Source organism: Rattus norvegicus, chromosome 20 (genome assembly GCF_036323735.1).
Source record: "Rattus norvegicus strain BN/NHsdMcwi chromosome 20, GRCr8, whole genome shotgun sequence".
NCBI classification, from domain to species: Eukaryota; Metazoa; Chordata; class Mammalia; order Rodentia; family Muridae; genus Rattus; species Rattus norvegicus.
In genome coordinates this window covers 34,129,216-34,156,244 of record NC_086038.1, presented here as the reverse complement: position 1 = coordinate 34,156,244, position 27,029 = coordinate 34,129,216, and positions in this window count along the sequence as shown.

Genomic DNA, 27,029 nt, shown 5'->3' with positions numbered 1-27,029 from the left:
TTCTTCATGTATATCTAAGTTGCATTTCCTCTTTTGAGAGTTCTCTGTTTTAATCTGTACCCTATTTTTAATTGGACTGGTTGTTTTCTTTTTTATTAATTAAAAAATAAGAATAAAATGTTACATTTTGAGAGGAGAAGCTTGATCCAGAGGTTCTATCATTTGAGGTTAATAGAATTTTTTCTTTTTTTTTTTTATTTTTTTTTTTTATTATCTTGAGTATTTCTTATATACATTTCAAGTGTTATTCCCTTTCCCGGTTTCCGGACAGACATCACCCTCCCCCCTCCCCTTCCTTGTGGGTGTTCCCCTCCCAAACCTCCCCCCATTGCCACCCTCCCCGCATAGTCTAGTTCACTGGGGGTTCAGTCTTAGCAGGACCCAGGGCTTCCCCTTCCACTGGTGCTCTTACTAGGATATTCATTGCTACCTATGGGGACAGAGTCAAGGGTCAGTCCATGTATAGTCTTTAGGTAGTGGCTTAGTCCCTGGAAGCTCTGGTTGCTTGACATTGTTGTACTTTTGGGGTCTCGAGCACCTTCAAGCTCTTCCAGTTCTTTCTCTGATTCCTTCAACGGGGGACCTATTCTCAGTTCAGTGGTTTGCTGCTGGCATTCGCCTCTGTATTTGCTGTATTCTGGCTGTGTCTCTCAGGAGCGATCTACATCCGGCTCCTGTCGGTCTGCACTTCTTTGCTTCATCCATCTTGTCTAATTGGGTGGCTGTATATGTATGGGCCACCTGTGGGGCAGGCTCTGAATGGGTGTTCCTTCAGTCTCTGTTTTAATCTTTGCCTCTCCCTTCCCTGCCAAGGGTATTCTTTTTCCTCATTTAAAGATGGAGTGAAGCATTCACATTTTGATCATCCGTCTTGAGTTTCCTTTGTTCTAGGGATCTAGGGTAATTCAAGCATTTGGGCTAATAGCCACTTATCAATGAGTGCATACCATGTATGTCTTTCTGTGATTGGGTTAGCTCACTCAGGATGATATTTTCCAGTTCCAACCATTTGCCTACGAATTTCATAAACTCGTTGTTTTTGATAGCTGAGTAATATTCCATTGTGTAGATGTACCACATTTTCTGTATCCATTCCTCTGTTGAAGGGCATCTGGGTTCTTTCCAGTTTCTGGCTATTATAAATAAGGCTGCGATGAACATAGTGGAGCACGTGTCTCTTTTATATGTTGAGGCATCTTTTGGGTATATGCCCAAGAGAGGAATGGCTCCATCCTCAGGCAGTTCAATGTCCAATTTTCTGAGGAACCTCCAGACTGATTTCCAGAATGGTTTTACCAGTCTGCAATCCCACCAACAATGGAGGAGTGTTCCTCTTTCTCCACATCCTCGCCAGCATCTGCTGTCACCTGAGTTTTTGATCTTAGCCATTCTCACTGGTGTGAGGTGAAATCTCAGGGTTGTTTTGATTTGCATTTCCCTTATGACTAAAGATGTTGAACATTTCTTTAGGTGTTTCTCAGCCATTCGGCATTCCTCAGCTGTGAATTCCTTGTTCAGCTCTGAACCCCATTTTTTAATAGGGTTATTTGTTTCCCTGCGGTCTAACTTCTTGAGTTCTTTGTATATTTTGGATATAAGGCCTCTATCTGTTATAGGATTGGTAAAGATCTTTTCCCAATCTGTTGGTTGTCGTTTTGTCCTAACCACAGTGTCCTTTGCCTTACAGAAGCTTTGCAGTTTTATGAGATCCCATTTGTCGATTCTTGATCTTAGAGCATAAGCCATTGGTGTTTTGTTCAGGAAATTTTTTCCAGTGCCCATGTGTTCCAGATGCTTCCCTAGTTTTTCTTCTATTAGTTTGAGTGTGTCTGGTTTGATGTGGAGGTCCTTGATCCACTTGGATTTAAGCTTTGTACAGGGTGATAAGCATGGATCGATCTGCATTCTTCTACATGTTGCCCTCCAGTTGAACCAGCACCATTAGCTGAAAATGCTATCTTTTTTCCATTGGATGGTTTTGGCTCCTTTGTCAAAAATCAAGTGACCATAGGTGTGTGGGTTCATTTCTGGGTCTTCAATTCTATTCCATTGGTCTATCTGTCTGTCTCTGTACCAATACCATGCAGTTTTTATCACTATTGCTCTGTAATACTGCTTGAGTTCAGGGATAGTGATTCCCCCTGAAGTCCTCTTATTGTTAAGGATAGCTTTAGCTATCCTGGGTTTTTTGTTATTCCAGATGAATTTGCAAATTGTTCTGTCTAACTCTTTGAAGACTTGGATTGGTATTTTGATGGGGATTGCATTGAATCTGTAGATTGCTTTTGGTAAAATGGCCATTTTTACTATATTAATCCTGCCAATCCATGAGCATGGGAGATCTTTCCATCTTCTGAGGTCTTCTTCAATTTCTTTCCTCAGTGTCTTGAAGTTCTTATTGTACAGATCTTTTACTTGCTTGGTTAAAGTCACACCGAGGTACTTTATATTATTTGGGTCTATTATGAAGGGTGTCGTTTCCCTAATTTCTTTCTCGGCCTGTTTCTCTTTTGTATAGAGGAAGGCAACTGATTTATTTGAGTTAATTTTATACCCAGCCACTTTGCTGAAGTTGTTTATCAGCTTTAGTAGTTCTCTGGTGGAACTTTTGGGATCACTTAAATATACTATCATGTCGTCTGCAAATAGTGATATTTTGATCTCTTCTTTTCCGATCTGTATCCCCTTGATCTCCTTTTGTTGTCTGATTGCTCTGGCTAGAACTTCAAGAACTATATTGAATAAGTAGGGAGAGAGTGGGCAGCCTTGTCTAGTCCCTGATTTTAGTGGGATTGCTTCAAGTTTCTCTCCATTTAGTTTAATGTTAGCAACTGGTTTGCTGTATATGGCTTTTACTATTTTCAGGTATGGGCCTTGAATACCTATTCTTTCCAGGACTTTTATCATGAAGGGGTGTTGAATTTTGTCAAATGCTTTCTCAGCATCTAATGAAATGATCATGTGGTTCTGTTCTTTCAGTTTGTTTATATGATGGATCACGTTGATGGTTTTACTTATATTAAACCATCCCTGCATGCCTGGGATGAAGCCTACTTGATCATGGTGGATGATTGTTTTGATGTGCTCTTGAATTCGGTTTGCCAGAATTTTATTGAGTATTTTTGCGTCGATATTCATAAGGGAAATTGGTCTGAAGTTCTCTTTCTTTGTTGGGTCTTTGTGTGGTTTAGGTATAAGAGTAATTGTGGCTTCATAGAAGGAATTCGGTAGGGCTCCATCTGTTTCAATTTTGTGGAATAGTTTGGATAATATTGGTATAAGGTCTTCTATGAAGGTTTGATAGAATTCTGCACTAAACCCGTCTGAACCTGGGCTCTTTTTGGTTGGGAGACCTTTAATGACTGCTTCTATTTCCTTAGGAGTTATGGGGTTGTTTAACTGGTTTATCTGTTCCTGATTTAACTTCGATACCTGGTATCTGTCTAGGAAATTGTCCATTTCCTGAAGATTTTCAAGTTTTGTTGAATATAGGTTTTTATAGTAAGATCTGATGATTTTTTGAATTTCCTCTGAATCTGTAGTTATGTCTCCCTTTTCATTTCTGATTTTGTTAATTTGGACGCACTCTCTGTGTCCTCTCGTTAGTCTGGCTAAGGGTTTATCTATCTTGTTGATTTTCTCAAAGAACCAACTTTTGGTTCTGTTGATTCTTTCTATGGTCCTTTTTGTTTCTACTTGGTTGATTTCAGCTCTGAGTTTGATTATTTCCTGCCTTCTACTCCTCCTGGGTGTATTTGCTTCTTTTTGTTCTAGAGCTTTTAGGTGTGCTGTCATGCTGCTGACATATGCTCTTTCCTGTTTCTTTCTGCAGGCACTCAGCGCTATGAGTTTTCCTCTTAGCGCAGCTTTCATTGTGTCCCATAAGTTTGGGTATGTTGTACCTTCATTTTCATTAAATTCTAAAAAGTTTTTAATTTCTTTCTTTATTTCTTCCTTGACCAGGTTATCATTGAGTAGAGCATTGTTCATTTTCCACGTATATGTGGGCATTCTTCCCTTATTGTTATTGAAGACCAGTTTTAGGCCGTGGTGGTCCGATAGCACGCATGGGATTATTTCTATCTTTCTGTACCTGTTGAGGCCCGTTTTTTGACCAATTATATGGTCAATTTTGGCGAAAGTACCATGAGGAGCTGAGAAGAAGGTATATCCTTTTGCTTTAGGATAGAATGTTCTATAAATATCCGTTAAGTCCATTTGGCTCATGACTTCTCTTAGTCTGTCGACATCACTGTTTAATTTCTGTTTCCATGATCTGTCCATTGATGAGAGTGGGGTGTTGAAATCTCCCACTATTATTGTGTGAGGTGCAATGTGTGTTTTGAGCTTTAGTAAGGTTTCTTTTACATATGTAGGTGCCCTTGTATTTGGGGCATAGATATTTAGGATTGAGAGTTCATCTTGGTGGATTTTTCCTTTGATGAATATGAAGTGTCCTTCCTTATCTTTTTTGATGACTTTTAGTTGAAAATTGATTTTATTTGATATTAGAATGGCTACTCCAGCTTGCTTCTTCTGACCATTTGCTTGGAAAATTGTTTTCCAGCCTTTCACTCTGAGGTAATGTCTGTCTTTGTCTCTGAGGTGTGTTTCCTGTAGGCAGCAGAATGCAGGGTCCTCGTTGCGTATCCAGTTTGTTAATCTATGTCTTTTTATTGGGGAGTTGAGGCCATTGATATTGAGAGATATTAAGGAATAGTGATTATTGCTTCCCGTTATATTCATATTTGGAAGTGAGGTTATGTTTGTGTGCTTTCATTCTCTTTGTTTTGTTGCCAAGATGATTAGTTTCTTGCTTCTAGGGTATAGCTTGCCTCCTTATGTTGGGCTTTACCCTTTATTATCCTTTGCAGTGCTGGACTTGTAGAAAGATATTGTGTAAATTTGGTTTTGTCATGGAATATCTTGGTTTCTCCATCTATGTTAATTGAGAGTTTTGCAGGATACAGTAACCTGGGCTGGCATTTGTGTTCTCTTAGGGTCTGTATGACATCTGTCCAGGATCTTCTGGCCTTCATAGTTTCTGGCGAGAAGTCTGGTGTGATTCTGATAGGTCTGCCTTTATATGTTACTTGACCTTTTTCCCTTACTGCTTTTAATATTCTTTCTTTATTTTGTGCGTTTGGTGTTTTGACAATTATGTGACGGGAGGTGTTTCTTTTCTGGTCCAATCTATTTGGAGTTCTGTAGGCTTCTTGTATGCCTATGGGTATCTCTTTTTTAAGGTTAGGGAAGTTTTCTTCTATGATTTTGTTGAAGATATTTACTGGTCCTTTGAGCTGGGAGTCTTCACTCTCTTCTATACCTATTATCCTTAGGTTTGATCTTCTCATTGAGTCCTGGATTTCCTGGATGTTTTGGACCAGTTGCTTTTTCCGCTTTACATTATCTTTGACAGTTGAGTCAATGATTTCTATGGAATCTTCTGCTCCCGAGATTCTCTCTTCCATCTCTTGAATTCTGTTGGTGAAGCTTGTATCTACAGCTCCTTGTCTTTTCTTTTGATTTTCTATGTCCAGGGTTGTTTCCATGTGTTCTTTCTTGATTGCTTCTATTTCCATTTTTAATTCCTTCAACTGTTTGATTGTGTTTTCCTGGAATTCTTTCAGGGATTTTTGCGATTCCTCTCTGTAGGCTTCCACTTGTTCTCTAAGGGAGTTCTTTATGTCTTTCTTGAAGTCCTCCAGCATCATGATCAAATATGATTTTGAAACTAGGTCTTGCTTTTCTGGTGTGTTTGGATATTCCGTGTTTGCTTTGGTGGGAGAATTGGGCTCCGATGATGCCATGTAGTCTTGGTTTCTGTTGCTTGGGTTCCTGCGCTTGCCTCTCGCCATCAGATTATCTCTAGTGTTACTTTGTTCTGCTATTTCTGACAGTGGCTAGACTGTCCTATAACCTGTGTGTCAGGAGTGCTGTAGACCTGTTTTCCTGTTTTCTTTCAGCCAGTTATGGGGACAGAGTGTTCTGCTTTCGGGCGTGTAGTTTTTCCTCTCTACAGGTCTTCAGCTGTTCCTGTGGGCCTGTGTCTTGAGTTCACCAGGCAGGTTTCTTGCAGGGGAAAAGTTGGTCCTACCTGTGGTTCCAAGGCTCAAGTTTGCTCGTGGGGTACTGCCTAAGTCCTCTCCGCTGTGGCAGCAACCGGGAAAATCTGTGCCGCTCCTTCCGGGAGCCTCCGTGCACCAGGGTTTCAGATGACGTTTGGTGTTTTCCTCTGGCGCCTGGATGTGCACAGAGTGCAGTCTCTTCTGGTTTCCCAGGCGTGTCTGCCTGTCTGAAGGTTCAGCTCTCCCTCCCACGGGATTTGGTTGCAGAGAACTGTTTATCCGGTCTGTTTCCTTCAGGTTCCGGCAGTGTCTCAGGCGCAGGGGTCCTGCCGCTCCCGGGCCCTCCCCTATGGGAACCCAGAGGCCTTATACAGTTGCCTCTTGGGCCAGGGATGTGGGCAGGGGTGGGCAGTGTTGGTGGTCTCCTCCGCTCTGCAGCCTCAGGAGTGCCCACTTGATCAGGCGGTGAGGTCTCTCTCCCACGGGGTTTGGGAGCAGAGAGCTGCTGCGGTCCAGGATAATAGAATTTTTTCTTATAAAGTCAGAATTTCTTTGTTTTCATCGTATCCACTTTACTGTTGTTGCTGTTAATTCTTTATATATTTTAGTGATTAGTCCTCTATTGGATGTGTAGTTAGTAAAAATTGTTTCCCCTCCTAAAGCTTTTGTCTGAGCAATGGTGTTGTTTGTTGTGAAGAAGCTGTTCAAGTCCCATTTTAATTGTTTCCCTTAGGGGCTATACACTTGGTACTTGCTCAGAAAGTCTGTTCCTGTGCCAATGAGTACAAAACTGTTCTCCACCTTCTCTTCTCTCAGATTCAGTATACTTTGCTCTACATTGAGGTCTTTGATCCATGTAGAATTAAGTTTTGTGCAGAGTGTTAAGTATACATCTATTTAGATTCTTCTACATACGGTCATTCAGTTTGATCACCACCATTTGTTGAAAGATGCTGTCTTTTTCCAGTGTGTATTTCTGGCTTCTTTATCACAAAACAGATGTCCTTAAGTATGTGGACTTATGTCTGAATCTTTAATTTGAATCCGTGGGCCAATGTGTCTGTTTTTATACCAATATCATGTTGTTTTTATTCTTATAGCTCTGGAGTACGATTTGAAGTCTAGGACAGTGATAGCGCCCATAGTTCTTGTATTAGTCAGGATTATTTTAGTAATCCTGAGTATGTCTGTCTCTCTCTCGCTCTCTCATTCTCATTTATTCTCACTCTCCCCCTCGCTTTCTTTTTCTTTCTCAGTGCGTGTATATTTTCAAGATGAAATTGAAAATTATCCTCTCTAATTCTGTAAAGAATAATGTGTGTATTTAAATGCAATTGCATTGAATCTGTAGATTGCTTTTGGTAGAATGACTGTTTTTACAATATTAATCCTACTAATCAGTGAATATGGGAGAGCTTTCCATCTCATGTTATTTTGTTCAGTTTGCTTAAATTGTTTTTACCAGACAAGTCTCTCACTTGCTTACTTATTGTTATATCAAGATATATTTGTGAGGCTATTGTAAAAAGTTAGAGCAAGGCTATCAATTTTTGTGAGTTAATTTTACATGCTGCTACTTTGAAGAAAAGGCTTATCAGGCATAGGAATTTCTTGGTAGGAGTTTCAACATCACTTCTATATACTATCATCATACCATCTATAAATAAAGATACTTTGACTTCTTCCTTTTCAATTTGTATAACTTTGATGCCTTTCATTTGTCTTCTTACACTAACTGAACTTCAAGTACTATGGTGAATAAATATAGAAAGAAGGGACAATCTTGTCTTGTTACTGATTTTAGTCTAGTTGCTTGAGTTTCTTGCCATTTAACTTAATGTTGATGTGAGCTTGCTGTAAAAGTCTTTATATTTAGGTATGCCCCTGTTATCTCTAATTTCTCCAGGACTTTTATCATGAAGGGCTATTGGTTTTGGTGAATAAAGTTTTCTGCTTCAGATGATCATGTGGTTTTGTCTTTCAACGTGTTTATATGGTGGATTACATTTACCAATTTACATATGTGGATACATCCCTACATGTCTGGAATGAAACCTACTTGGTCATGGTGATGCATTTTATGTGCGTTTTTTTTTCCTTTTTTCTTTTTTCTTCTTTTTTAGATTTGGTTTGAAAACATTTTATTGACAAATCTTGCATGTATGTTCATAATGGAAATTAGTCTGTAACTCTCTTTGTTGAGTTCTTGTTGTTTAGGTATCAGGGTTACTGTGGCATTATAAACAAATTGAGCTATCTTCCTTCTGTTTCTATGTTGTATAATAATTAAGGCATATTGTCATTAACTCTTTAAAATTCTGTAAAATTTCTTCACTGAAACCACCTAGCAGTCCTGAGCTTTCTTTAGTTTGAAATTACTCTCTTTAGTTAACTAGCAGTTTATAGGTTTGTTTGAATTTGACTTAACTTTGGTAAGTAGTATGTATCAAGCAGGTAATCTATTTCTTTTAGACTTTTTTTTTCTAACATGCTGAAGCACATGGCTTTTAAAGTATGTCCTGGGAACTGATCCCATTCCACAGGTCCCTGCTCCAAAATCCTGTGGGGGAGAGAGCTGGACCCTCAGAAGTGTGAATACTCCTGAGAAATCAGAAGAAACTACCCTCTGCCCACATTGCCAACCCAAGAAGGAATCACCTAGTGTCATCTATGCCCCCTGGGCACAGTGACCTAGGAATGGTCAAGGATAGGACACTTCTGATTCCTGCCTTCACTGAAAGACAGCCAACAGAAGTGTCTACATACTTGAGAGCAGAGAACTCTGTTCCCAAAAACGTATGAAAGAAAACAGTAAAACAGAGGTACTGCCACAGAGGTCTACAGAAGGGTCAAGTCACTGTCAGAAACAACAAGGCAAGCTAACACCAGAGATAAGCTGATGGCAAGAGGCAAGCACAGGAACCTAAGCAACAGAAACCAAGACTACTTGGCATCACTAGTTCCCAGTTCTCCCATGAAAGCAAATACTGGATATTCAAACACAACAGAGAAGCAAGATTTAGATTTAAAATCACATTTTATGATAATGATGGAGGACCTTAAGAAGGACATAAATAACTCCTTTAAAGAAATATACGACAACACAAGTAAACAAGTAGAAGCCCTTAAAGAGGAAACATAAAAATTCCTTAAAGAATTACAAGAAAACACAACCAAATAGGTGAAGGAATTGAACAAAAACATCCAGGATTTAAAAATGGAAACAGAAATAATAAAGAAAGCAGAAAGGGAGACAATCCTGGAGATAGAAAACCTAGGGAAGAGATCAGGAGTCATAGATGTAAGCATCTCCAAAAGAATACAAGAGATAGAAGAGAGAGTCTCAGAGGCAGAAGATACCATAGAAAACATCGACAAAATCATTAAAGATAATGCAAAATGCAAAAGGCTCCTAGACCAAAACATCCAGGAAATCCAGAACACAATGAGAAGATCAAACCTAAGGATAATATGTATAAAAGAGAGTAAAGACTCCCAACTTAAAGGGATAAATATCTTCAACAAAATTATAGAAGAAAACTTCCCTAACCTAAAGAAAGAGATGCCCATAAACATATAAGAAGCCTACAGAACTCCAAATAGATTGGACCAGAAGAGAAATTCTTCCTGACACATAATAGTCAAAACACCAAATGCACAAAACAGAAAGAATTATAAAGCAGTAAGGAAAAAAATGTCATGTCACATATAAAGGCAGACCTATAAGAATTACATCGGACTTCTCATCAGAGAGTATGAAAGCCAAAAGATCCCGGGCAGATGTCATACAAATACTAACAGAACACAAATGCCAGCCCAGGCTTCTATATTCAGCAAAACTATCAATTAACATAGTTGGAGAAACCAAGATATTCCATGACAAAACCGAATTTACATGATATCTTTCTACAAATCCAGCCCTACAAAGAATAATAAATGGAAAACTCTGACACAAGGAGGGAAACTACACCAAAGAAAAAGCAAGAAAGTAATCTCCTTGCAATGAAACCAAAAGAAGAGAGACACACAAATATAATTCTACCTCTAAATACAAAATAACAGGAAGCAGCAATCACTATTCCTTAATAGCTCTCAACATCAATGGACTCAATTCACCAATAAAAAGACATAGACTAAGAGACTGGATATGTAAAGAGGACCCAACATTTTGTTGCATACAGGAAACACACCTCAGAGACAAAGACAAACACTCCCCCAGAGTAAAAGACTGGAAAACCACTTTCCAAGCAAATGGTTGGAAGAAACAAGCTGGAGTAAACATTCTAATATTGAGTAAAATCGACTTTCAACCAAAAGTCATCAAAAAGATAAGGATGGACACTTCATATTCGTCAAAGGAAAAATGCACCAAGATGAACTCTCAATCCTAAATATCTATGCTCCAAATGCAAGGGCAGCTACATTCATAAAAGAAATGTTTCTAAAGTTCAAATCACACATTGCACCTCACATGATAATAGGAGGAGATTTCAACTCCCCTCTCTCATCAATGGACAGATCATGGAAACAGAAATTAAACAGACACATAGAAAAACTAACAGAAGTTAGGAACTAAATGGATTTAACATTCAATTCCTAAAACAGAAGGATAAACCTTGTCACCATGGTACCTTCTCCAAAAATGACAATATAATCAGTTACAAAACAGACCTCAACAGATACATGAAGATAGAAATAATCCCATGCATCCTATCCAATCATCACAGACTAAGGCTGGTCTTCAATAACAACAATGAAATGACAGACAAGCCCACATATACATGGAAGTTGAACAATGCTTTACTCAATGATAACTTGATCAAGGAAGAAATAAATAATAAATTAAAGACTTCTTACAATTTAATGAAAATGAAGGTACAATATACCCAAACTTATGGGACACAATGAAAGCTATGCTAAGAGGAAAACTCGTAGCTCGGAGTGTCTGCAAAAAGGAACAGGAGAGAGCATACATCAACAGCTTGACAGCATACCTGTAAGCTCTAGAATGAAGAGAAGCAAACACACCCAGGAGGAGTAGGAGGCAGAAAATAATCAAAGTCAGGGCTGAGATTAACCAAGTAGATAAAAAAAAAACTATAAAAAGAATGAACAAAACCAGGAGCTGGTTCTTTGAGAAAATCAACAAGATAGACAAATCCTTAGTCAGACTAAACACAGGACACAGAGTGTATTCAAATTTACAAAATCAGAAATGAAAAGGGAGACATAGCAACAGGATCTGAGGAATTTCGAAGATCATCAGATCCTACTACAAAAGGATATATTCACCAAAACTGGAAAATCTGGATAAAATGGACAATTTGCTAGACAAATTCCAGGTTCCAAAGTTAAATCAGGAAGAGATATACCATCTAAACAACCCCATAAATCCTAAAGAAATAAAAGCAGTCATTGAAAGTCTCCCAACCAAAAGAGCCCAGGATGAGATGGGTTTAGTGTAGAATTCTATCAGACATTCAAAGAAGACCTCATACCAATACTGTCCAAACTATTCCACAAAATAGAAACAGATTGAACACTAGCAAATTCCTTCTATGAAGCCACAATTACTCTTACACCTAAAACACACAAAGACCCAACGAGGAAAGAGAACTTCAGACCAATTTCGCTTATGAATATCAACACAAAAATACTCAATAAAACCCTTGCAAACTGAATCCAAGAACACGTAAAAATGATCGTCCATCATGATCAAATAAGCTTCATCCCAGGGATGCAAGGATGGTTCGATATAGGGAAATCCATCAACGTAATCCACTATATATAAACAACCTCAAAGATAAAAACCACATTTCATCAGATGCTGAGAAAGAATTTGACAAAGTTCAACACCCCTTCATGGTAAAAGTCCTAGAAAGATGAGGAATTCAAGGCCCATACCTAAACATAGTAAATGCAATATACAGCAAACCAGTAGCTAACATCAAACTAAATAGAGAGAAACTTGAAGCAATCCCACTAAAATCAGGGACTAAACAAGGCTGTCCACTCTCTCCCTACTTATTCAATATAGTACTCGAAGTCCTAGCCAGAGCAATTAGACAACAAAAGAAGGTCAAAATGATACAAATTGGAAAGGAAGAAGGCAAAATATCACTATTTGCAGATGATATGATAGTTTACTTAAGTGGTCCCCAAGTTCCACCAGAGAACTATTAAGCCTGATAAACAACTTTAGTAAAGTGGCTGGATATAAAATTAACTCAAACAAATCAGTAGCCTTCCTTGACTCAAAGGATAAACAGGCTGAGAAAGAAATTAGAGAAATGACACCATTCACAACAGACCCAATTAATATGAAATACCTTGGTGTGACTTTAACCAAGCAAGTGAAAGATCTGTATGACAAGAACTTCAAGTCTCTGAAGAAAGAAACTGAAGAACTCAGAAGATGGAAAGACCTCCCATGCTCATGGATTGGTATGGATTAATATAGTAAAAATGGCAATTTTGCCAAAAGCAATCTACAGATTCAATTCAATCTCGATCAAAATACCAATCCAATTCTTCATAGAGATAGAAAGAGCAATTTGAAAATTCATTTGGAATAACAAAAAAACCAGGATAGCAAAAACTATGCTCAACAATAAGAGAACTTCGGGGGAATCACCATGCCTGACCTCAAGCTGTATTACAGAGCAATAGTGATAAAATCTATATTGCATTGGAACAGAGACAGGCACGTAGATCAGTAGAATAGAATTGAAGATCCAGAAATGAACCCACAGACCTATGGTCACTTGATTTTTAACAAAGGAGCTAAAACCATCCAATGGGGAAAGATAGCATTTTCAACAAATGGTGCTGGTTCAACTGGATGTCAGCATGTAGAATAATGCAAATTGATCCATTTTACTCCTCTGTACAAAGCTTAAGTCCAAGTGCATTAAGGACCTCCATATCAAAGCAGATACAAACTAATAGAAGAAAAAGGAGTGAAGAGTCTCAAAAACATGGGCACTGGGGAAAACTTCCTGAACAAAACACCAATGGCTTATGCTCTAAGATGAAGAATGGACAAATGGGACCTCATAAAACTACAAAGCTTCTGTAAGGCAAAGGACAGTGTCATTAGGACAAAAAGGCAACCAACAGATTAGGAAAAGATCTTTACCAAGCCTACATCCAATAGAGGGTTATGTCCAAAATATGCAACAAACTCAAGAAAATAGACCCCAGAGAGTTAAATAACCCAAATAAAAAATGGGGTACAGAGCTAAACAAAGAATTCTCAACTGAGGGATATCAAATGACTGAGTGGCCCCTAAGAAAATGTTCAACATCCTTAGTCATCATGGAAATGCAAATCAAAGCAACACTGAGACTCCACCTCAAATCAGTCAGAATGGCTAAGAACCAAAAATCAGGCAACAGCAGATGCTATCAAGGATGCTGAAAAAGAGGAACACTCTTCCATTGTTGGGGGGGATTGCAAACTCATACAACCACTCTGGAATTCAGTCTGGGGTTTCTTCAGAAAGTTGGACATTCCATTACCTGAGGACATAGCTACATCTCTTCTAGGCATATATAACAAAATATGCTTCACTTGGTCTTATGTTCCAAAATACAACAAAGACACATGCTCCACTATGTTCATAGCAGTCTTATTTATAATAGCCAGAAGCTGGAAAGAACCCAGATGCCCTTCAACAGAGGAATGGATTCAGAAAATGTGGTTCATCTACACAATGGAATACTACTCAGCTATCAAAAACAATGACTCCATGAAATGAATAGACAAATGGATTGAACTAGAAAATAGCATCCTGAGTGAGGTAACCCAATCACAGAATAACACACATGGTATGCACTCACTGATAAGTGGACATTAGCTCAAAAACTCAAATTACCCAAGATGCAATCATAGACCACGTGAAGCTCAAGAAGAATGATGACCAAAATGTGGATGCTTCATTCCTTCTTAAAAGGAGGAACAAAAATATCCATAAGAGGGGATATGGAGGCAAAGTTTAGAGCAGAGACTGAAGGAATGGCCATTCAGAGCCTGCCACACATGTGGCCCATATTTATACAGCCACCAAAACTAGATAAGATTGATAAGGCTAAAAAATGCATGCTGACAGGAACCAGATATAGAAATCTACTGAAAGACACAACCAGAGCATGTCAAATACAGAGGCGAACGCTTGCAGCAAACCACTGAACTGAGAATGGGACCCCTGTTGGAGGAATTAGAGAAAGGATTGAAAAAGCTGAAGGGGCTTGCAACCCTACAAGAACAACAATGCCAACCAACCAGAGTTTCCAGGGACTAAACCACTATCCAATGACTATACATGGACTCACCCATGGCTCCAACTGCATATGTAGCAGAGGATGGCCTTGTTGGGCACCAGTGGAAGAAGCCCTTGTTCCTGCCAAGGTTGGACCCCAGTGCAGAAGAATGTTGGAGGAGGGGGGTGAACACCCTTATGGGGGGGGAGGGAGAGGGATACAGGGCTTATGGAGCAGAAACCAGGAAAGGGAATAACATTTGAAATATAAATTAAAAAATATATCCAATTAAAAAGTAGTATAGAAGACTAAAAACAAACGAATAAAGTATGTCGTTATGATTCCCTGAATTTCCTCATATTTATTTTTATATATCCCTATTCATTTCTAATTTTGTTAATCGCTATCCTTTACATCTTTTAGTTAATTTAGCTAAGCGTTTGTCAATATTACTGATTTTCTTACAAAACCACATCTTTTTTCCATTGTTTCTTGTTTTGTATTTTTTGTTTGTTCGTTTCTTTGCTTATTTTATTTTTTGATCTCAGCCTTGAGTTTCATTATTTATTGCCATATACTCTTTTTGGATGTTAAGTCTTCTTTTTATTCTAGAGTTTTCAGATGTGCTGTTAATTTATTAATATGGGCTCTCTAATAATCTTACATAGGCATTTAGTGCTATGAACTAGCATCTCAGAATTGAACTCGTTGTATCTCCTACTATTGAGTTATGCTGGTTTCCCATTTTCATTCAATTCTACAATGTTCTAAAGTTTTTTTCTAAGTTCTGTCTTAACCCATTTTTTATTCAGTAGGAGTTAATTATTTGGTTTCCATGAATTTGTAAGCTTTCTCTTGTTTCTGTTGTTATCACTATCCAGTTTTAATCCATAGTGGTCAGATAGGATGCAGGGCATTATTTCAATTGTCTTCAATCTGATGAGATTTGTGACTTGTCTGAGTATGTGACCAGTTTTGGAGAAAGTTTCATGAGCAGAGAAGAGAAGGTATATTCTTTTGTGTTGGTTAAAAGTTCTGCAAATAACTATTAGGTTTATTTGGTTTATAACAACACTGAGCTCCAGCATCTGTCTGTTTATTTCTTGTCTGGATGATGTGTCTATTGGTGAGAATGGGTTATGAAAGTCACCCATCATCTCTGTGTGAGGATCAATACATGATTTTGGCTGCAGCAGTGTCTCTTACGAACTTGGGTGTCCTGATGTTCGACGTATGGATTTTTAGAATTGCAATATTAACATAGTGAAATTTTCCTTTGCTGAGTACATCATGTCTTTCTCTCTCTTCTTACTAGCTATAAATTGAAATAGATTTTTGTCAGATACTGAAATGGCTAAACAATCTTGCATTTTTGGTTCATTTGTTTGGAATATTTTTCTGTCATTTTACCCTAAACTTATCCTTGATGGTAAGGTGTATTCCACAGATATAGCAGAAGGATAGATCCTGTCCTTCTAAAACAGATCTATTTTATTATGCTGGGCTTTTTATTGGAAAATTAGCATTGATATTGAAATTATCAATGTTAGTATTTGCTGATACCTGTATTGTCATTGTGGTGTGGGTTTTTCAACTCTTGATTTTCTGGTCTGAGATTATTAATTACGTGTGCTTTGCTTTCTTGGGTGTCATTAACCTCTTCAGTTTGAAATTTTCCTTCTAGCACCTTCTGTCTCACTGGATTTGTTGCTATTTATTTTTTAAATGGTATATTGTCAAGGCTGTTTCTCTGTTTAAAACTGGTGTCTACACATCTGGATTTGTGGTGGTTATAATTCTAGGTGCTGCTATCTGGTCTTGTCTCTGTTGGGTTAGTTTTTAACTCCTTGTTTTTGTTGACCTATCTGGGTTTTTTTTTTTTTTTGGTATATGGTGGTTGTGGGTTGCCTTGTAGTGGGAGTGCTTCTGAGTCTGTGCCAGATGTGCCCACTGGAAGTGCAAAATAGAACTGTTTCTAGGTAACTGGAGCTGAAAGGCACTGAGCCAGAAGGTTTGGGTCTAAGAGAGTCCTCAGAATGGAAGACATCTGGGTCTGTCGTGAAGATTTGACGTGTCCAAGGGAATGGAGGAAGGTAGAGACAACAGGCCCCTGAGGTGGTCCAATGAAGAGCTGCAGATGATACTGATGAATTGGAATTGAAGGTCACTTAATTGGTTCCCTGAACAACATGGCCAGAGCATTTCCAGGGAAAGGGTGCCTCAAGTGTTGGTTTCTGAGATAAAAGGAAAAAAGAAAGAAAGAAAAACAATAGTTACCTGGGGGTGGGTCCATAGAAGAAGGAGAGACCACAACATTTGGTCTGCTACAGAGCTGTGAACAAGACTAGAAAATTGGAATTGGGAGATTAAAAGGGGGATAAGTATCACTTGTTTCCCTGGCTCTACAAAGAGCCAACTTTGTCTTCTTCTAAGAGATTTTTGTTCAAGTATAATAATTAAATATTTTCTGTGAACACAGAAATGTATGTAACAAATTGCTGCCCAGATGCTTTCTGGGTAGGAGGAAGTGTGTGTGTCCATCTAAGCAGATGCTAAGTCCTGAGAAGGGTGTTGCATGTCTTGACCTATTGTCTTTACTGTATTCTTTTGAGATAGGATATCTTACTGACCTTGAGCTCACTCTTTTTGAAGTAGGATGGCTTGGCTCTAATTCCCAGTGATCCACTTTCTCCGCCACACCCCATCACTGGGACATGTGCATGGCCACACCCACCTAGCTCTTTTATGTGGGTGCAGGATATCTGAATCTGGATCATGCTTGTTCAACAAGCAACCGTAAATGGTGAGCCTTCTCCCTGGCCTTCTTCGTAGACTGAGAATTAAAATTCACACTGACTTGTTTTCTCTCCAAATAAGTCCTACATCACAGTCCACAGACAAAATGTAGGTCCCAGTAGCAATCCAAAGTTAAGTTTGTCTGGATGCACTTACAATGGGGTAGGAATTCACGCTTTTCTTCAAAGTCCCCAATTCATCCCAGATGGCTCTGTTGCCACTCCTGCACTTCTGAGCAATGTTCTTGGCTACCATGTGTCCAGCAGCCAACATCTCCCTCTTGGGATGTATCATCTTACTATCATATCACCTGGGCTATTTGTTATAACAGGCAAACAATGGTGGCTATGCTAACCATGCAGCTAGAGAAGCTTGGCAGGCTAGGAAGCAGAAGACATTTTACTAGAGGTGCTTAGTTGCCAAGGATGATTACTTTTCCTTCTTGATAGTGCCATCTCCACGCACCCCACCCTTGTCTGCTAGTACCAATGTTGCTGAAATGACCAGATCTTTTATTTTTTTCACAAATTGGTAGAGATATGGGCTGGAAATTATGCTTTTCTTTTTTTTGTATCAGTTCTAGTGGTTCTTTCTCAATATTTCCTTACGTATTTTTAAAGTTTAGCTCATTGTCTTTGCAAAAAGGGATACATTTTATGAAAACATTTTCATTCAAATAGATTATGTACATTTAACACACTCACCCCAATCATCAATTCATCATCCTGTCCTCATCAGTTCCCTTCATTTCCCTCAGGTAGATCATCTTCTCCTTCATATAGATCCCTGCTATGACAGAAAGGATGCATTATTTGTTATCTAAGAGAGGCTTATTTCTCTTAATATGATTAAGGGTGGAGAATCTCCACTTTGACTGACTTTGCTATCGATGATAATATTTAGTTCATCTTTATAAGTGAATAAAGCTCCACTGTGAGGGTTGAGACGTGGCTCCATCGATGGAATGGCTGTCGTGAAAGCCTGAGAGCCTGAGTTCTAATCTCCAGAGCTCATATAAAACAACATTGTGGAGACATGCACTCATATTCTCAGACTTAGGCAAATTGATAGTCTTCGGGTTCAAGTGAGAAAACCTGTCTCAAAAACAAAGTTGAAGATGGATTGCGGAAAGACACCTGATTTTAACCTCTGGCTAAGTATCTATCTATCTATCTATCTATCTATCTATCTATCTATCTATCTATCTATCTTGCATACACATGCACAAACACATCTAGGAGTATGTATTTATACCGATATATAGCACATACAAACACATGAAAATGTGCCACTGTGTGACATCTTTTCTTTGTAAATTCTCTGATAGTACCTAGTACATAAAATCTTGATGTGTGTATATTATTAAGGTGCCAAATCATTTTAAATATTTTGATGATGTTTAATTAGGCTATACATTTTTCAAATAGTTAAAATTCATTTGCAGTTAAAATTTTCCACATGTGTTCTCCTAGTTTTTAGGAATACACAGTAATTTTTCCTATCCATAGCTGTGCTTGTACACAGTAGCACAGAAGGAGGTCTGCCTCCCATTTAACTGCAAATTTGTACCCACTGATCAATCTTTCAACAACTCTTCATCTTCCTTATTCTTCTAGTCCTCTAAAGAATAGCTAAGCATGCTTGCTTTGGATGTCTTCCTCATATGCCATGGGTGTAGCCCTTGCTACATCTGCTTTATGAATAAAATTCTAAATTTAGTTCAACAAATTGTATTTGTCTCCATCATGTAACACAAGGATGAGCACATTTCATCACCCAATCCCTTTATGCACCTAAAGCCTCATATTAGTAATTGAGTACAAAGAATCCTTCATATTTTGTTTTTTGAGAATATCATGCTCCTCTGTTGCTCAACTTATTGTGGTTTTTAAGAACCCTTGACATATAGGAATCTGTTATGAAACTTCACGTAACTGGTCACAGAAATAGTAATTAAGGAAGACTTCAAAGACGATTGAAAATTGATATGAAACCCTTGGCAGGGAAGAGAAAGGCAAAGATTAAAACAGAGACTGAAGGAACTCCCATTCAGAGGCTGCCCCACATGTGGCCCATACATATACAGCCACCCAATTAGACAAGATGGATGAAGCAAAGAAGTGCAGACCGACAGGAGCCGGATGTAGATCGCTCCTGAGAGACACAGCCAGAATACAGCAAATACAGAGGCGAATGCCAGCAGCAAACCACTGAACTGAGAATAGGTCCCCCGTTGAAGGAATCAGAGAAAGAACTGGAAGAGCTTGAAGGAGCTCGAGACCCCATATGTACAACAATGTCAAGCAACCAGAGCTTCCAGGAACTAAGCCACTACCTAAAGACTATACATGGACTGACCCTGGACTCTGACCCCATAGGTAGCAATGAATATCCTAGTAAGAGCACCAGTGGAAGGGGAAGCCCTGGGTCCTGCTAAGACTGAACCCCCAGTGAACTAGACTGTTGGGGGGAGGGCGGCAATGGGGGGAGGGTTGGGAGGGGAACACCCATAAGGAAGGGGAGGGGGAGGGGGATGTTTGCCCGGAAACCAAAGAATAATTATTAAGTATTAAATAAATTTAAAAAAAAGAAAATTGATATGAAAATAAAGGAAATTTACCAAAACTTTATAGAGAATAAGATTTCTAATAATGATATGACATGTAATTCTCCTTCTTCAAAGTCATAAAACTCTCATTCAATTTTTTAATTATTAATCTTAATTAATTAATAATTAATAGCACTAAATATGTAATCTTTATTAATAAGCTGGACATGGTATTCTATTACCTAAGCCAATGTTTTAAAGCAATCCAAGCATAACATTTATCTCCTGAAAAGATGTTTTTATTTTGTAAGCACAAATTAGAGTTTCCTTCAGTACAATTTCAAAACTAATCTGGAGTATCCTCTAAGGATTATACTCTGTCATGGATTAATTAGGTACTATAAGACTAGACACATCCTCTGTCCTCAAGAGACTCCCACATCAATTCAAGAAGCTCTAAGACAACAGTAATTAGTGGGACATTTAGAACAGAAGTGCAAAAAATTTTCAGCAAACATGCCAAAACTCTGTGTGTGTGTGTGTTTGATATTGTATGTGATATTGTGTGTGATATTGTGTGCGCATGTACATGAGTATGCAGGACACATGTACATATTTGCATGAATGCATAAAGGTCAGAAGGTTGACATCCATGACATCCTCTATTCTCTGAGAGAGGGTTCCTCACTGAAGAGCTCTCACAGAGTGTCTCGAATGGCTTATCAGCATGTCCTGGAGATCTTCTAACCCTGCTAGTGCTGGGGTTACTGATACACCCAGAAATTATGTGGCTACTGGGAACCAAATTAGGGTCCTCTTGTTAATGTAGGTCCACTGCTGACTGAACCACATCTCCATTTTGTCAATTACATAGTTTTAAACTGGCAAAGAGTAATGATTTATAAAGAAGGTAAAAATTACTGAAAAGTCTACTCTGTGCCACACACAGACAGGAATGAATAAGGTAATGCCTTCCTTTATGAAGAACTAACTTCTATCAGAAGAGCAGGTCTTGATGCCTACAGTGGGCTGATGTGGCACAATGTAAACAAAGCACAACCACATAAAAGGAAAGAACACAGGGCCTTTGTCCTCCTGCAAGGGATTTGGGTGTACCTACATTGAGAGAAGTAAATTTCACTGCAGAGCAAAGAGATGAAGGACGTTGCAGGAAGCAGTTGGAGTGCCTACAGTTAACAAACTCTCTAAGAGATGGGTATGAGTTTCACAGGAGTAGACAGTGAAGAACATTCCAAAGAAAAGGGGTGAAAACAGCAGGCCTTTTTCTCCATAAAAGAGCTCTTTATAAATTTGAAAACAGCTACAGAGTCAGTTTCCAATTTTCTTCTTCTGGAATTGTGTTTTCTCATTCTTTTATCTCAGCCGTGGCTGAGCCCTCCTATGTCTCCTAAATTCATCACAAGTTGAAAATTTATACTTCTTATGCTTCTAAAAATGAGACTCTGCCAAGTCATCGCCTCTTAAAATCTATATACCACTCTTATTAGTTCACTTAAGGTCTGTCATCTACTTTACAAGGACAGAGCATCTCTGTTCATGAGAATCATATGGATTAAGCTTTCTAAAGGTAAATTATTACAATATATTTTCTATCATTTGCAAACATATCATCATTCCAAATAGCATAAACTATTTCATGCCCTCATAGGCCATAACCACAGTTAGTGATGGTTTTTGGACCAAGTTATAAAAGACTTACTTGTAGTAGAAACTAACCTTTCTTTCCCACAGTTCCCATGAACTGTGCCTTGCATTGTATTGGTGGTATTACTTGTGTTATTTAAGTGCTTTTTATATGAGCTTCCACATGCAATCATCTTCCAAGGACTCTTATTCCTTTCAAACCTGTCGTTTAGAAGTTTACAAATAACTCCCGGGGAATTATAGTCATTGCTTTCTGTATGAAGAGTTGGCCTCCCATAGGGAAGGACCACAATACAATTCTAGCCTCTGACCCACAGAGAATAGAGGTTCTCTTCAGTCACCAAAAGCAGACAGTACAGAGGTTTGCTTCAGAAGTGAGTTCTACATCTAATGCCTGGAAAAGAATGTAATCACATATCTACCTTTAACTGCAAAACTACTTAAATATATGTGGTTGTCAGTCTTAGTATTTTCCAAGCAGCTTGACATCTTTTTTTGCCAATTTCTTTTCAGGAAATAAATATGGAGATGGCAAAATACAAATAACAGATACAAATTAAGTATAATATTTTTAGTGGTAAAGATACCAGAAATCAATCCATTATATAAATACTGATCATAACACAGAAATATATACTATTTTTATCAAGTAAGGGTTGAAATGGAAGAAGTAAAACAAAATAAAGAGTAATAAGAAATACTATTTTTGACTGGGTAGGCAGGGAAGGCCTGTCTAATGCACTGAGAATAGATGTTCACCAAAATGGGGTAAGTCAGAAAGAAATGCAAAGATCTTCATGTGCCAACAACGTGTGGTAGAGCAGATCACAGATGCACATTTCATCAACTGGAATTTGATGGAATTAAAGTTTAAGGAAAACCATGTCAACAGTCATCCAGAAGCCAGGCACTGAAGAGAAATGGGTTATAGGAATGAATTTATATTTCACCTGGCACCAGAGTCTAAGGAAAACAGAAGAGATTACAATGTTTCCAGCTTACTCTTTGAAAAAAGGGTAACATCATTTACAGAAATGAAGAAAACGAATGGCAAACTGTATCAGGGCCGAGATACAAGGGGAAATTGAGAACAAGAACAGCGCACTGCAGAGTGATTTTTGAATTCCCTTTAGAATTCTCCTCCCAGATTTAGATGTGCAATCAACTTCTAATTATCTTAGCCAATGAAAACAATTAATGAGGACAGCATCACAAAGCCTACTTATGTCTTATGTAGAGCTTATTTTGAAGATTTGATGAGTAAGAGGAGTATTTTGAAGTAGATCCTGCTATCTAGCCAAACGGTCAATGTCAGTCTCCGAGGAGTTGCAAATACAGAAACGTACTAACAACATTCAAATCAGACATGGATTTCAAGTAGATTGAACATAAGAACTTTCTCAGCTGCAGTGTTCTGTTTCCCATCATCTTCCAATTTTCTTCCTTCATTTTGTCCTCAAGTTTACTCTGGAAGCACTCAGTGTCTTCCTTTCTTTCTTATTCTCTTACTCTTTCTCTTTCTTTCTCTTTCTCTTTCCCATCACCATTATGTACACTGGCACCAGGCACAAAGTATTTATATTCTAGGATGGTTTTTAACTCAACATGTAATATTTTCTTGAAACATGTCTTATATATTTTCTATTTAATCATGTGATTAATATTCTTGTTCTTCAAGAATCAGGAATCAGGAAGGATGCTATGGAGATGGTATATGCTAAAACTATTTCTAAAATGATCTCTACTTGCTTGGAAAGAAGGCAGTAGGGACAGCCTCACCTTGATATGGATTTTAAACTTAAACTTTTACACTTTAATTTGGAAAGTACTTTGACTACTGCTATAATAAATATGACATGTAAATACCAGGTTTTAATCTGAGGTGTTATGAATGTCGATTGCAGAAATTGGTAATCAGAACAAGTGTCCCTTAGTAATATCTGAAATGGACTAGAAAATTTAGCAGCTAGCAGCAACATGATCCAAGGGAGCAAAAGATCTAAAAAGAATGTAGAATCATTAGCGAGGTCTATAAGAACAGCTATGGACACAACAGGTGTGAGTTGTTTCAGAGATGCACCGTAACATGTGTAAGGAAAGTAGCATATGCACTCCAGAGCATAAAACAAGCTGATACCACTAATAGGTCATATTAAACTCTAGTGAAATATTTCCAAATGTTCGAGCTCTTTGAACACTTACCTCATAGCTGAATACAATGATCAAACTCTCGATAAGTGTAATTAAATAGAAAATTCTTTTGGGAAGAATACCACTGACTTTTATCTCTAGGAATTACTTGAAACTCTTTGATATTGGCATTCTGTTATCTCCCAGAAGAAAAAAAAGTGAATAGGGTTTTCACTCTTCTTTAAACTTTCCATGCAACCCTGAATTCTAATGAATGTATATTTTTGTTTTTTTTTTAAATGTGTGCTCATGGGTGTGCATAGATTAAAATGTGTTCTAGCAGAAAATCAATTCTGCTCGTGAAGTCTTACTACTACAAGAATAAAAAAGATGTAAACAATGAAATCCCTAACGATGTATTATATTAAAGCAAGCAGAAAATAATTTTAAAGTTGCCAAGATTAATTTATCATTCCAAGGTTAATAATAACCCAGAGAAAATCCATTTGCTTAGGATACTTAACATGAGTAGAAAATGGATCATAGCAATTCTAGGACAGCAGCCATTATGGTGAGGTACAAAAGTCAAGGCTAAAATGACAATGTCCAGAGTAATAGTCATACCTACCAACAAGAATCTCTTCCCCCACCCTGAATGCTATGGTAACATCAGTAGAAGGTAACAAAGGTCTGACAATTCTTTAATTCTTTGTATAGCTTCAAAATAAAATCCTTCCTAGAGAGTGAGGGGAATATGCTTCCTACTTGATAAAGAGCTTTAGAAATATTTCAGGGGAAACATACCCCGAAAACCACTGCTGACATGATATTACTTAATATCATTTCACTCTCTCTTTAAACTAAACCTTTCCCCACTATATTTAATAAAATATAATCATATATAAATATATAGATAGGTAGATAGATAGATAGATAGATAGATAGATAGATAGATAGATAGATAGGCATATATAAGTATATGTTACTAAATACATATTATCTAAATATATTCATGTAGAATTATTTTTATTCATATTCATTGAGCTTTATAAAGAATTTATGAGAAAATTTATTTCCTAGTGCAGAGATTATATGTATTATCAATTTACTTCTCCTGTAAAAGTGGGCACTCCTTTGATAAGGAAAAATAAAATCTAGGAATCTAGGTATGCCATTTTGGTTTTGGAATATCAGAAATCTAAGGAAAAAAATTAATCTTAGTTCAGCCTAATGTTCTTAATCCAATGTTTCTAGTTAAAACCTTCTTTCAATATTATCATGTTTTATCTCATAATTTATATCTTTATGTATCAATATAATTCTAATGTTTTTTGCTTACGTGTCTGGTATTAAAACAAAACTTGATTTTCCTTATGATTGTGAATAATAAACATATAGGTAATATAGTGAGATATTTGATATATGTTTACATGTTATACATAACATATATTTTGTATCCTAAAATACAAAATGCATAGTATTTATTTATAGTTTATCATAAAAGTATTTTAATCTTTCTCACATGCGATGGGAGACTGGGCTTTCATATAGAAGAAGGAGCTAGGGAAAGTGGAAAACAGAGTCAGCACATGAAAAGGGTGCAGAAGAAGTAGATGTTTTGTCAGATTAATCATCAGTCAACTTAGTCAAGGAACAATGCTGGTTCAGAGCAACTCCAGGGTGAAAAACAAAATGGCAAGGGAGAGTAGGACCTTTGGAGTTAGAGGATTCTTAAACCAGAGCTGAAAATTTAGTCTCTCCTGATCATATTGGCCAATCCATGCATGGGAGTCACAGAAACCTGCAAAGGGGGTTAATGGTAGACAAAAACAAAAACTCTGGGTTCATGTTCAGAAAAAACAAATTTTCATTTTTCCCTACTGCTGTTTATATATTGTTTAGTGAGATACTACTGATAGCTTTGAAAGCACAGCTTGATCAAACATGGCCTTTGACCCACTTACCAGAGATTCTCTTTCTGCACTCCCCTGATCTATTGTCCTTGTTTTGTCCTGGAAGACACTTCTTCTAGGCTTTACATCATGCCTACAGCTTTCAGCAATCATGGAACCAAATCTGGGTCAGGAGTTTATGCTTTGGAAAGGAATTGCAGATCATCTGGAGCCCAACAATGCTGGAGAAGACTCTGTAGTTGACTCCAAATCCGAGAGTGGAACCTCTATAACTTCTTAGTTCATGGGAGCCAATGAAGAGAAGTCATTGTTAGAAGAGAAGCAGTTGTGTTCTAGTTGACAGATAGATTAATGAGTGCTAATATAATGCTGCCTCATCCTATCCTTTATTTATCCACAATGCTTTCCCACCAACACTTAGAAAACACCACATTTTGTTAATCATCTTCCTTGCTGTCCCTGAACTGAGATCACATCCAAACTACCCTGAAAAGTCATCGTAGATTAATGATTAGTCTTTATTAATCTTCTGATTCCTGATATAGTTGGAAAAGCCCTGGTAAAATTTCATGGCCTTCAAGACCAAAACAAACAAGAAAAATATCTGTTCTAACAAAAGGGTGAGCGGATAAGAAAAGGGATCCACCACTTACTGCCAGAGTGATGCAAAGGTACCTGGGAATTGCGGTGGTTTGAATAAGAAATGGCCTCCATCAGACATCTATTTGAATGCTTAGCTATCAGTGGCACTATTTGACAAGAATTAGAAGGTGTGGCTTTGTCAGAGTAGATGTGGTCATATTGGAGGAAGTGAGTCACTAGGGGCGGACACTGTTGTTTCAAAAGTCCAAACCAGGCCCAGTGTCTCCTTGCTTGATGCCTGTGGATCAAGATGTAGAACTCTCAGGTACTTCTCTAGACCCATGTCCGCCATCCTGCTCCCCATCAGAATAATAGTGGAATAAGCCTTTGAGATTTTAAACAAGTCCCCAATTAAATGCTTTCTTTAGTTAGAGTTGCTTTGGTCATGATAAATCTTCATAGCAACAGTGATAAAAGTAGGCAGGTTACAACATTGTAAGCATCTCAATCCAAGTGCCAGAGAAAAGGTCACAGAAGAATATCTAAGAATTTCTACTAATGAGCTGGAAAAATAAGTGGGCTGGGAAATTGTTTGGTAGACAAACATGGTCATCTGAGTTCTAATCCTCCAGGACTACCTGTAACCCTGGTGTTGAGTATGAGGCCATAGAGTTAGGCAGAGCCCCGGGTCTTGTTAACTAGTTACTCCAGATGAAATATGAACTCTGAGATCAATGTCTCAAAAAATAAGGAGTGCAATGGAAAAAACAATAAAACACTAGATATTGACCGGCGACCATACTCACACATATATGCATACGCATATAAACTAAAAAATAAATAAAAAATAAAAAAAATGAAGGAGTTCTGTCAGTGGAAAAGTTTCCCAGTAAATTTGGAGGCAGAGTCAGATTACACTTGAAATCCAAGGACACTTGAAGAGAAAAGTGGGAGCTAAATCCAAAAGGGCCTAAATCCATGGGAGCCCACAGTGGATAAAACGGATACATGAAGTTTGATATGCCAAGTCGGAAGATTGGAAAAGAAAATGATCATCACTGTATA